This window comes from Sinocyclocheilus anshuiensis, unplaced genomic scaffold (assembly GCF_001515605.1).
Source record: "Sinocyclocheilus anshuiensis isolate Anshui unplaced genomic scaffold, SAMN03320099.WGS_v1.1 scaffold510, whole genome shotgun sequence".
Lineage (NCBI taxonomy): Eukaryota > Metazoa > Chordata > Actinopteri > Cypriniformes > Cyprinidae > Sinocyclocheilus > Sinocyclocheilus anshuiensis.
The window spans coordinates 1110609-1123302 of record NW_015542360.1 but is presented as its reverse complement, the minus strand read 5'-3'; the positions used below and the strand labels follow the sequence as shown (position 1 = coordinate 1123302).

General features: G+C 40.2%; 1 pseudogene; it reads right to left on the bottom strand.

Annotated features, from left to right (window-relative positions):
• The window catches only part of LOC107691888 (protein NLRC3-like), an 8814-nt pseudogene extending 3028 nt beyond the window's left edge, over nt 1-5786 (bottom strand).
• Nucleotides 5787-12694: the final 6908 nt, after the last annotated feature.

Genomic DNA, 12694 nt, shown 5'->3' with positions numbered 1-12694 from the left:
AATCAGCTACTGTAAGTATGTTTTCTTAATAGTTTAAGTATTTGCTATTGACTGTTCAAATGTGGAGTTTTGTGCCGTGTAGAATATCGAGTCATGTGTGTGTGTGTGTGTCTGCGCGTGAGAGAGAGAGAGACAGGGTCACATCACAGTGGAGTCAGCTTTCATAATCGCGGCTTGTGTACTGCAAATACATACGAGCATCATCACTGTGTCTGTCACGCGACTCTGTTCCCCTTTCGGGCTTGAACTGATGGTAAAACTAAGGACATTATTTACTGTCTTTACATTTATGTTGAAAGCTAAAGCTCACGATTATGGAAAGGGGCGTTACATTTCCGACGCGTGCTTGTGGTGTTTGGCCAATCACAATGCACTGGGTCAGCTGGCCAATCAGAGCAGACTGCGCTTGTCGGAAGGAGGGGCTTTGTAGAAAATGACTCGTTTGAGAGAGGCGGGGCATAGAGGAACTACAATAATGTACATTATTTGAAAAATAATGTGTTTTTTGAACATTAAAGCATGTCAACATATTCTGTTACACCTAATACACAAAATAATGATCTTTAAAATAGTATCATATGACCCCGTTAAATACATCTTAATGCTCTTTTAGATATTGGGTTTTAACAAACATTGATTTTGGCAACTTCATTTTTAATCCCCTATAATTTGCGGGATCGCAGACCCAATCCGGCCAGCCAATCATCTTCATCCTCCCCCCAAGGTTTTGGGTTCAATGTAAATTGAGCTCAGTCGACAGCATTTGTGTTTTAATGCTGATTACCCACCAAAAAACACTAATGAAATGATGAGAATTGTAATTGTAAGTGTATCACTGTAATGTCCAAAAAAGGCCTAAATGTATAAATAGATTATTCTGTATTCAGTAGGATAATAGTTGAAGCATAATATTTTCAGAGAGAAACAGAACCAAAAAAAAAAAAAAAAACTTAGGTGACTCCCATCCCGAATAGACACATATTTATGAGTCATAATTGTCTCACATACTTGAGTTTCTCCAGTGCACAGTTTAGATCCTCCAGTTTGTGGTTGAGCAGCTGGACTCCTAATTGTCCTGGGTGATTGTAGCTCAGATCCAGCTCTCTCAGGTGTGAGGGGTTTGAACTCAGAGCTGAAGACAAATATCCACAGCCTTCTTCTGTCACCATACAGCCAGACAACCTACAGATACACACAGTATTTTCAAATACATTTGTGTATCTAATTAGAATAGCAGGACAGAGCAGCATGTGTCCACTGAGTGGAATAGCCGGTCTAAGTTTCATGTGTATCAATAATAAAATTCACAATCAGACAATGCAGAAATCGGTTGGTGACAAGAAATGTTGCAGCTAAATCTAATTGTCACGTTACTTTATGGTGACTAATCCTGTTCTGTACAAACACTTAAAATTTTAAAGGGCCAAATATATAAATAATAAATGGGGTGGAAATGTGAAAATTTGAAAGAAACAACAATTAACCCTCCTGATACCCTAAAATCTGGCAACTCAATTTGACCCCAGCAGTTTAAACCTCCAGAATATTATTTTTTTTATTAAAAGGTTTGTGTCAGGTCATTTATGTCTTTGCTGACTAGGCCTTTGAATATACCCTGGCCCTTATACATCCAGAATACCTATTGCATGACTACGGACAAATCACCATACAATCTCACCGACTGACCTAAAATTGGAAAAATATATATATTGGGTGTTTTAATTGTTATATACTATTTATAAGTATATATTTTTGTAATTTATAACATTTGAAAAGAATAACAATTTATTTTATCAAGGATAGGAACACAAATTCACCTATGAACACCCATGAAAAGTAAATGTGAGCATTGTTCAGGAATAGTTTTATGGGACTGTAAGTGCTTTTTATGCAAATATATGAGTTTGACTATAGTAATACCCTCATGCCCTGATTTTTTTCAGATGCTTGTCCAGGAGATTTACCAGTGTACACCTGCATATTCCAGGCATAGATGGACTGTGCATCACGTGCGGCCCATATTTTTATGCCATATTTGTCTGGTTTGCTTGGCATGTATTCTTTGAAGAGACAACAGTCATGAAATGGAACCAGACATTCATCCACAGTGATGTGGTGGCCTGGATTGTAAAGATTTTTTTACAATTGCTGGACCCACTTGTCCCATACATCCCTTATTGCAGCAAGTTTGTCATGCTGTCGTCGACTCTGTTGTGTTTCTTTGTCATCAAAGTCTTTAGAGACATGGTGGCTGGAAATATTGACCTTCCAGTGTCAGCATTCCAAAGGCTTGCTGTTGCTTCTTCTTTTGACTTGTACACTCCTGCCACAATGAGTAACCCAATATAGGCTTGCAAGTCAGTCACATAAAAATCCCCATACTCCCTCCTCCCCTCTAAGTTTGTCATTTCAAGTATATTCTTTTCAATTGATAGTGTAATGAAAAGCTCAAATGCTGATTTTATATCTTAGACATGGCTCAGAGCATATCTGGTGGGCCCTGGAACCATTTTGATGATATTAGCAACACTAAGCTTACCCTGCCATTCAAGTGGGGAGTGGGACCATAATAACTTCTATATAACTATATATAACTATAGTACTGTGTGGTTCTCCTGATGCTCTCTGAGCTGTTCTCCTTGTGTGTCAGTAGATCCTGTAAGAGTCTCTGATTGGACTCCAGTGGGACGCCCAGCAGGAACCGCAGGAACAGATCCAGGTGGCCATTTTCACTCTCAAGAGCTTTATCTACTGCACCTTTAAGCAAATTTTGTACTGAAGCAAAATTCTTCAGTTCTTCCATAGTTGTATTCACATGGTAGTGGAACACGTGGAAAGCAGCGAGAAACTCCTGAGCACTCAGATGAATAAAACTGTAGATTTACTTTTGATTAATGACAGATTCCTCCTTAAAGATCTGAGTGCAAATCCCCGAAAACACTGAGTCTGTGACTTCTAAGCCGCTCTCAATCAGGTCCTCCTCATAGAACATCACATTGCCCTTCATCAGCTGTTTGAAAGCCACTTCAGCAAGTTTCACAATCACTTCTCTGTTGGACTGCAGGAGTTTCTCTGGATCTCTCTCTTCATACTTCTGGTTCCTCATATTGATCTGAATGAGCAGGAAGTGGATCTACATCTCAGTCAGAGTTTGAGGGATTTCTGCACTCAGATCTTCTTCCAGGAGCTTCTCAAGCACAGTGGATGAGATCCAGCAGAAGACGGGGATGTGGCACATGATGTGGAGGCTTCTTGATCTTCTGATGTGTGAGATGATTCTGCTGGCTTGATGCTCATCACTGATTCTCTTCCTGAAATATTCCTCCTTCTGAGGCTCAATGAATCCCTGAATTTCTGTCAGACGGTTGATGTATTCTGAAGGGATCTGATTGGCTGCTGCTGGTCTGGAGGTGATCCAGATGAGAGCAGAGGGAAGCAGATCTCCTCTGATGAGGTTTGACATCAACAGAGCCACTGATGAAGACTCATTCACGTCAGAAACTTTCACATCATCTGAAAACGTCAGTGTGATTCTGCTTTCATCCAGGCCATCAAAGATGAACACAACTTTACATTCATCATAAATCTTTGAGTCCAGATCTTGAAGTTCAGGATGAAAGTCCAGCAGAAGTCTGTGAAGACTATACTGGTGATATTTAATCATGTTCAGCTCTCGAAATGGAAGTACAAACATGAAATCCACATCCTGATTGGCTTTTCCCTCGGCCCAGTCCAGATTGAACTTCTGCACAGAGACGGTTTTTCCAATTCCAGCAATGCCTTTAGTAAGAACAGTCTTGATTTGCTCTTTCTCCTCAAATCCTGGTTCAGATGAGGCTTTAAAGATGTCATTGCAGTCAATTGGAGTGTCTCGTGACTGTTTTGTTCTGGCTGTTGTCTCCATCTGTAAGACCTCATGTTCTTTATTCACTCCTTCACTCTCTCCCTCTATGATGTAGAGCTGTGTGTAGATCCTGTTCAGGAGGGATTGATTCCCTTGGGGTTTGTTTTCCTCAAATAAGCACTCATACTTGTTCTTCATGCTGGTTTTGTGCTGGTCTTTGACTGTTTGCAGGTCTCCAGTCTCCATTGTATGTCTCTGCAGAACTGCTTCAGTGTTGTCCTGCCTGATGTGAGTCTGAAAGTGGGATGCAGAGGATGGTACAGATCTGATCGGCCCACATACCTCCTTCCTGTTGAGAAAATTCAAAATAAAAGAGCAAGGTTTTTTCAAGTTGTGCCCCTTTGCACTGCATATTTTGAATTAGTGTTGTTTCACATTAGCAAGGAAATAGTTACACTAACAGAGGGTCAGGGATCACTGGTCCATCACTGAATACAATGGGATTCTCCATGGACCTGCCACTCTTCACAGACACACCACTGGGTTCTGGAGACTCTGATCTGTCCCTCTTCTTTTTTCTGACACTGACAAAATACAAACAAAACGGCATTTTTTCTTACTTTAAATGGGACATCAGATGAAATTTTCACTTTTTTAGCATTTCATGACTGCCAGCTCAGAAAAGCTGAAAAGAAAACAGGCAGCCAGTTTGTTATGGGCTGTCTGAGCCTGTAACTGTGTCATCCAGTGAGCTGTTTCAATTTGCAGCCTGTTTATACGTAGATAGCTAGCTATCTGAATAAGACCAGCTCTGATCCATATACGGAGTCCAAGGCAGCAATTCACGCGTCTTGACTCAACACGCCAGAGCTGTTTCTGGAATGGTAAAAAGGATGTGGCTTTACATGACCATTGATGAATTTTAATCAAAATATGTTGCAGACATTTTATGAAAACTCTAAAGAATCATACCAACTTATGGAAAATGGCCATCCGATGTCCTCTTTAAAGGCTTTATTGACGCAAAAATTTAAAAAAAAGAAAGAAAAATAATAATAATGTCATCTTTTACACACCCTTATATCTTTCCAAACATGTAAGACTTTTGTTGATTTTTTAAACAAATTTTCAAATATTTTTAATTAAGGCCCAGTGATATCCACATCACCAAAACTAAATATCCCAAAATGGTCTTCCAAAAGCCTAAATTAAATCTGTTCATCATAAATGCTATCATATTGCTTCACAAAACTTGGATTAAATCATGCGATTCATATGGATTAGTTTTATGATGCCTTTACGACCCTTTTGGATCTTCAACATTTTGGTAGACAGAAATCTCTCAGGTTTTAAATATAATTAGTGTTTTGAAGATGAACGGAAGTTTTGACAGGTTTGGAACAGCTCGAGAGTGAATTAATGATGACAGAATTTAAATGGGCTGTTCACACCAAGAACAATTCCTATAATGATATTAGTGTCCCCTACAACAGACTGTAATGTTTTGTCATGTGTTGTTGCTATCATGTTCACCTTGAATACCAAATACAGTATGGTTCACCTTAGTTTTCATGCAATGTTTTGTCAGGACATAGGATCAGCAGATCTTAAACATGTTTAGATTTGTAATCCTACAATATTGATCATTCCCGAGATGAAAAGACCGTTACTGTAAAGTTTAGTTAACCTGATTCAAACAACAGAGGAACAGTGAACGTTAAGGTTCAGGAAAGTTATGGCTCTCTGAAGGGATCAAAGCGCTGGTCACACACACCAACTGCAAGGTACTGGAATGCATTGTAGTTACAGACATCTGCTAAATGCAAAAATGGTTTTTGTGTTACCTGGAGTCAGAAGTCACAGTTTCATCACTGAATTCAGAGGGATCATTCCCCATGGGTTGATCATAGCTTGGAGATGAAGAACTCATTTTACAGTCAATGTCCTCCTACTCTCATTTATCAGATATTTTATTTCAAACCTTGTGGAAACACAGAGATAGTACAGATACAGTACATTGCAGTACAGATACAATAAATTAAGGTTTGATTTTAAACATCATTGTAATCATTTTGAAATAAATGGTTTTGTTATATTCAGGTAGGCTACATGTAGTCTACTAATTTATCATTGTTTATTCAGCTTTTAATATATGTTACAGCTGGGGCGCAATGACAACATGACAGTGTCTCGTTTTCTAGTGTTATATTGTTTCTTGCTGCACATCAGTTAAAATGTGTCCTGGTGGAGAAATATATTCAAACTCACAATTTATGTCAAACCTTTAGCATTTTGTTGATGCCACAATATCTACACATATCAATATATATATATACATATATATATACACACACCCACGACGGCGTTTAGTCATATTGCATGCTGTATAAAATTAAAACAGATCAGAATAAAAAATGAGCACTTTAGTCGATGCTTCAGGCATTTTGGTGTTTAGCTGTCGAAACACAATAAAGACTAAAAACCCAAATAAGCAGCTCATTTTTGTAGGACTACATCGTTGCATAAAGAATAAGTTCTGAACTTACCATAAAATATGCAATAGGCATATTTAAAAAAAAAAACGATTATAGCCTCGAAATGGTACGTCACTTATTTTTATTTTTTTCACTTGTTTCACTTTCGTTTTTCTAGTGGCGCACATATTAAAAACACAGCAACATTCACGCTCCCTCTAGCGGCATACAGTGTCATCTCACTTTGGAATATATATTTGCATTTTCATGTATTTTTGAATAGGAATGAGAAGAGCCCGTTCACTCGAAATCAAGTGGGAACAGAAACTACATTTCAAAAACTGGATTTGTTTGGTCACATTATGGATTGTTACTTCAACAGTCACCTGTATTTTCTACTGATGCACATGCATATCTTAAACCAATGGATTCACAGTGTTTAAACAACTGTTCAGACACCATTCAGTCAACAATCATTCAGAAAGCAAATTATTATGGTTCTTGCATGAAAAAAAAAACTTTTATTGCCACTTCTCTCTGTTTGTATAGGTTTTATTGAATATTCTGTGGTTTTACCTTGTTGGTCTGAGCTGAAGACAACCGAAGACATTACAATGCACTGGAGACACAACGACAGTTGATTAGTCTAACAATAAAATCATTGTCAGGATCATTTCAATCAATATATTATAATAAGAAATATTTACACTACATTAATGAGAATTTTTGGGAGAACTATGCTTAATTGTCATGAAAATAATGTATTCATTTGTTCTTACTCAACCTAATGCTATTGCATTATATTACATGGATTGCATCCAAACAACACACAAGCCCTAAATCAACTGATCAACTGATCACAACTAACATAATAATGAAGTCAAAATCAAATGCAACCTAACCATCACAAATAAAGTCATATTTGTCATGTTATTATTCTCGTGTTGTTATTATTGTCTTTGAAATGTCCACAGTACCATGTCCATTATTATTATTATTATACATTTTATTTCTCAGGCTATTTAAAAGTAATATAACTCAAGCAAGTTGTTCAATTAAGGCACCTGTAAGTGTCCTACAGTGGGCCAATGCTCTCCTCTGGTGGTCACAAACAGTAATAATACAATGCTTGAGTTTTACAGTCTTTTCAACTTTTGAAAGGTGTTATATAAATGTTGATTATTCATTTTTTTATTTCAGTAATTTTTCCCCTGAGGTCCACGTATAAAGTCAAGTTTTATTTATTTATATTTATTTTTTAAACGACTAATGTCCACTCTTTTTATTTAGGCTACCATGGAATTAAACAGGATGTTTTTCCTGCTGTGCCTTCCACACAGTTGCAGTCCTTATCAGGACCTTAAATAGAGCCCGTTGTGTTGTGAACCATTTGAATTTGTAAATTTTCACCATAATGTTTTTTTTTTTTTAAATACGAGGTTAGTCTAAATCCATTTTGTTTCTAGCTCAGCACTGCTCTCTTGTGGTCTGCTGTATTGTGTTTTGACAGTAATAGAAAACGACAAATGACAAAGACACAGATCTGTGCATGATCTGATGTTTTATTCGGACCCAGAATAAGGCGAGATGAACATCACGGAGCGCTAAACACTCTGGTAATACAGTATCAATGGTATGACACATTTCAGGAGCTGTCAAAATTACGATTTAAAATCAGAGCATATCTCACAGTCACTAAAATATTGAAACGCTAATCATGCTGATTCAAAACAACGCCGGTGATTGACAGTCAAAGCAAAGCGCGGTTTGAATGCCCCGCCCCCCAGCTGAACTGGAAGTTTTTTTACCCAAGTCAGACCTGTCTGTTACTGTCTGAAGTGCATGGCTCCACCCAAGAAGTTTGAAAAGTGCCCGTTAAACGCCAGCTCGATCTGTTTCTCCATCAGCACCTGATCGGCACCTTTGTCTTTTTTGTTGTTGTTGTTAGTACTTTGTACTTTTGGTGTAAAATAAATGTAGGAAAAAAAATGTAAAAATATACTCAAGTACTGTAACGAAAGTATTTGTAATTAGTTACTTTCCAGCTCTGAAATGAATATATGAATGAATTAATTATATGAATGCATCTCTGAAGGTTCTGACTGTCTGCAGAAAAGATTTGATGGCATTTTGTTTTCATCTTCGCTCTATGTAATACCTAAAGAAGTGTTCTTAAATCGCAATACTGCTTTGTCCACTGAGTTTATGGGGAAACAGCTGTAATTCAGCTTTCCCATAAGCGCCACCTGCTGTCATAGAGTGGATTTACAGGCTTACATTTACATAGAGTGGACTGATTTACATAGAGTGGACTGATTTATATAGAGTGGACTTACATTTACATGGAGTGGACTGATTTACATAGAGTGGACTGATTTATATAGAGTGGACTGATTTACATAGAGTGGACTTACATTTACAGTGGACTGATTTACATAGAGTAGACTTACATTTACATAGAGTGGACTGATTTACATAAAGTGGACTGATTTACATAGAGTGGACTGATTTATATAGAGTGGACTTACATTTACATTCAGCTTGTGTGCAGTTTTTTTCTGACTGAATTTGCATGCCATACTGTACATTTTGGCTGGTTGATGAAAAACAAGTTTATGTGGATTCTACACATTTAAGCAATTAAAATAAGTTATCTAGAATTATTTATGGATCAGATAAAACACATATAAGCTTTTATTAATCAATTATCATTTTGACTTAACCCTTTTATTTATTTAAAGATTTACCTTTTGATGAAATTTTTTAAGCTTTATTTGAACATTTACATTAGATATTTGAACATGCTATTAAATAAGCTGTTGTCAGTCATGTTGTCATTTAAAATCCGGACATCATTGGTAATGTTGTTGTTTTAGTGATTATGCAAACAAAAAGTCATTTTATTTGTTGTTTGTTGATTTTAAATGTAAAAATTGGTAAAGTCATTTACGTGTCAGTACTTGTTGAACATTTCCAGCACATTTTAACAACACCGTGATAATACTGATAACCGTGATCATTTTGGTGACTGTAATCGTGATAAGAAATTTTCATACCATTACATCCCTAATTTTTACCCATACATACATATAGTTTTATTAAGTAACTCACCTATGATCACAATGATCAGAAGAGCATTTATGAACGCAGATATGAGGTTAATAATCTGCCAGTGTGTCTGATTCTGCTTAGTGTATTTCACCACTGCATGATTCTTGCTCTCTAGATTTGGAGTTGTTTCTGTGCAATAGTAATAGCAAAAGTGTTTAACTTGATCAGTGAATCAGTGATCAGTGAACTGTCACTCACCAGTGATGTGTAGTTTGGTGCTGTTGCTATGTTTTGGAGGAGAGTCTGTGGTCACACAATAATAAAGTCCTAAATCATCAAGAGTGACATTATTTATGAACAATGTTTACTCTGCACTGAGTATTTCTGTTTAAATATTTGACTGTAGTAAAATTGATCTGAAGTTGCAGAAGAGCGTAATATCATAACTGGAGGATCTGGTAGTTTCAGTAATAACCCGTTAACCTCATTTACATCAAGATCACATGCTGTGTGTAAACCACAAACAAGAGCTGTGCAGAAGAAAAAAAAACATTCAAAACAATTAGCATGAAAGTCCAAAAGACTCTTTAGTACATTTATTGAGGTTTGTGTCCTTAATTTCCAGTGGTATGACAAATAATAAAATATAAAACTGCAGAACTAGTAGAAAATGTCATAGGCTGTAGAGGACAGTCGTGCTCTGCTCTGGACAAGGCCCGATGTTTCCGGGACATATGAATAAATCAATTTCAGCACACTGAAAAAGGAAGATATTAAATATCAATAGCTGTATACAGTATTTAAGATATACTGTAATGTACAGTCAGCCGGTGATTATCGCAAATACATTCTCACAAGGGATGAAGGTTTATTTTTCAAGTATAACATCTCAGGTTACCCATGTAACCATGGTTCCCTGAGAAGGGGAACGAGACACTGCGTCCCCTAGAGGACACTTTGGGGAACGCCCTCAGCGTGACCGGTGTCTGAAGTGCATGTGGAAACACGACAATGAACTTGTCATTGGCCCATGACGTGTTACTGGTGTGACCAAGAGTATAAAAGGGCACCTGTAGCACACGTCATCAGCTTGTGCACAGGAACGCCTGAAGCATGGCAAGGGGACGCAGTGTCTCGTTCCCCTTCTCAGGGAACCATGGTTACATGGGTAACCTGAGACGTTCCCTATCGAATGGGAACTCGCACTGCATCCCCTAGAGGACACTTTGGGGAACGAATCCCCATGCCACCATGCTGAAGGAATGACTGCCTTATCGGCAGGCATAAGCCAGGAACTCTAAGAAGTTCTTATCCCCAGAAACACACCAGCAACTGCCAACACATTGTAAGGGTGAGAGTTGATGCGGGCCAGTCACAGTCACCCATCAACGTACAGTTTTACGTTTCACAACCCTAAGTGCGAAAAGAGGCCTTATTGCACAATAGTGCTAGGAATTGGGAATGCGAGAGGCGATACTACCCCTCTTTCCCAGACGTTAGTATCTTGAGGGTCACAGCAGGAGTGGGACGCAAGTCGCGGAATAGCCCACCATCTCCACATACCTCTCATCTGTGAGAGCAAAACAGAGGGAACCTTGCGCTAACATAAGGTAAATATAAGAAGTGGGAACGCGAGAAGCGGTGCTGCCCATCTACTTCTTAAACGTCTTGATATTGTGAGGAGAGGCGGTCCTGCCCATCTACTTCAAACCGTCTTGATATTGTGAGGATCATAGCCGAAGAGGTGGGACGCGAGCCGCGGAATAGCCCACCATCTCCGCGCACTTCTCTCATGTATGCACACAAACGGAGGGAAACCCCCTTGTGGTAAGCACCGCAGGTCATAAGAAGTGGGAACGCGAGAAGCGATACAGCCCATCTACTTCAACCGTTATCATATTGTGAGGATCATAGCCGAAGAAGTGGGACGCGAGCCGCGGAATAGCCCACCATCTCCGCGTAATTCTCACATCTGTGCACACAAACAGAGAGAAAATCTTTCCCTGCGCTGGCACACAGTAAATTAAGAAGTGGGAACGCAAGAAGCATTACTGCCCATGTACTTCAAACCATATAATACTGTGAGGATTACAGCTTTTTTGTCGCATATATCTCACAGTGTTAAGCACAATACAAAAGGGGAAGTGCCCTGCCTTATTGCATAACAAATTAAGAAGCTACGCTCGCCTTCTGACTCTGCCGCCAGCTGGGCCCGGCGGCAGGCTCAGCTTCAGGTGGTTGATCGAAAGGACGCCGCCTACGGCGAGGGATGTAGTGCTCAAACGCCGCTGACTTAACCTTCGCCTCCCTGAACTTACGGACTACTGTCTCAACAGCAGCTCCGAAAAGCCCGGCAGGCGAAACCGGGGCATCAGGTAGAAAAGACCTGTCCTTCTCCTTTAGCCCCGACAGGTTAAGCCATAAATGCCTCTCCGTGACAATGAGTGCCGCAAGAGAGCGGCCGATGGCGCGAGCCACGCCCCCCCGCCGCATCAGCGTCCTTTAGCAGATCCGCTTGGTAAGCCTGCAATACAGAGATAGTATGCAGGGTACCGCCCGCCTGCCCAGCCGCCGCGTATGCCTTGCCCACGAGCCTAGATGTAAACTGGCACGGCTTCGAAGGCAAGGTAGGAGCCCTCCACGAAGATGCCTGGGGAGCCGCGAGATAACCCGCAAGGGATTCCTCCATCTGAGGCATCTTCGTGTACCCGCTGTCTTCCAGCCCCTTCACATTAGCATAGTTTGACTTGTTAGGGGGAAAGACGCGGGCAGAGAAAGGATTCCTCCATGACCTCAACAGCTCGCTGTGAAGCTCAGGGAGGAATGGAAGGCTCGGAGGGGTGGAGCGTTTATGACCTGCTAGGAAACGCTCATCCAGACGGCCACTAGACTCGCGTTCCTGCATCTCCGCCGACCAGTCCAGGGTTAGCCTGGCGGTGGCACGGGTCATGACGTCCAAGAGTTCTCCATACGCGGGTGACGAGGAGGAGGCGGGTTGTGATGTAGCCTCCGCCTCAACTCCTGTCACGTCTATCTCCTCGGAGCTAGAACGGCCGAGTAACATGCTCTCTGCCGGATCAGAAGAAACCGGAGATCGGGCTTCCAGATCCGATTCGAGAGCAACAGAGCTGGCGACCAAGGATTGGGATAGGGAGATACCCGTCCCAAGCTCGTCAGCCAGATCTAACTGCGAGCCCCATGAGTGCAGACGGCGCTCTGCCTCGGCAGCAGCGGGTCCAGCACCACGAGGCGCAGACGCTTGGCTTCCGTCCTCTGTAAACAGAGCTAAGTGGGAGCGCAGCTGTTTCACTGTGAAACGATCACA